Below are 1118 nucleotides of genomic sequence, written 5' to 3'. Positions count from 1 at the left end.
AGCAGAGCACTCATCCTTAATAAAAGCTGTAAGGTCGTCTGCATACATACTTAGTTTTAATTCAGTCCCGTTAATTTTCAAATCCCGTATGTTTTCATTTTGTCTGATCGCATGGGCAAGTACCTCTATTACTTACACAAAAGAAGTCCCGACATGGGGAAACCCTGTCGAACGCCTCTATAGAGTTGAAAAAGTTTGACTCGTAACGATTGTTCATAACACAATTTGTGATGTTAGAGTAAAAGGTGTGAATCCATTTTCCAAACACGGTGTAGACAAAACGTGCACCCCCCCTTTCTGGACCCCCTTCTGGACCCCTTTCTGGACCAAGGAAAAAAGGTGGAAAAGGATCGAAAATAACAAATGAAATAAACGAACAACTGATATATAGTTTCGATCGCACGATACTGAATTACCTTCGATTTATCATCCAACTCAAAAAAGAGTGTTCCCCTGTGTACACAGAGTCTTAATTAATTTCCGAGTTTTCATTATCTGCGAGAAACAGCACCTTTTCCCCAACAAAGTCGACTGTACTTTGTAGTCAAAGAAGTCCAAGGCTTTCCGGGTAGGTACGTTATGTATGGGGACATATATTGTACCGTATACATAAAATACAGTAAGCCGTACATAATACGTACCTTACTTAGGGGACATACACTGTACCGTATTTTACTTACCTTGCTTAACTTACTTAGACGCTTGGACTGCTTGAAGCCCTTGGATTCCTTGGTTTGCTTGAAGAGCTTAAACGCTTGATGTGCTTGGGTTGCTTGAGATGCTTGGATTCCTTGAGAGGCTTGAGGTGCTTAGGTTACTTGAGGTGCTTGGGTTGCTTGAGGTGCTTGGGTTGCTTGAGGTGCTTGAGGTGCTTTGGTGCTTGAGGTGCTTGAGATGCTTTGGTTGCTTGAGGTGCTTGAGGTGCTTGGGTTGCTTGAGATGCTTGAGGTGCTTAGGTTACTTGAGGTGCTTGAGGTGCTTGAGGTGCTTGGGTTGCTTGAGATGGTTGAGGTGCTTAGGTTACTTAAGGTCCTTGGGTTGCTTGAGATGCTCAAGCAACCCAAGCACATCAAGTAATTTAAGCTCTTCAAGCAAACCAAGGAAACCAAGCGCTTCAA

Source organism: Montipora capricornis, chromosome 2 (genome assembly GCF_036669925.1).
Source record: "Montipora capricornis isolate CH-2021 chromosome 2, ASM3666992v2, whole genome shotgun sequence".
Lineage (NCBI taxonomy): Eukaryota > Metazoa > Cnidaria > Anthozoa > Scleractinia > Acroporidae > Montipora > Montipora capricornis.
This window is presented reverse-complemented; position numbering follows the sequence as displayed.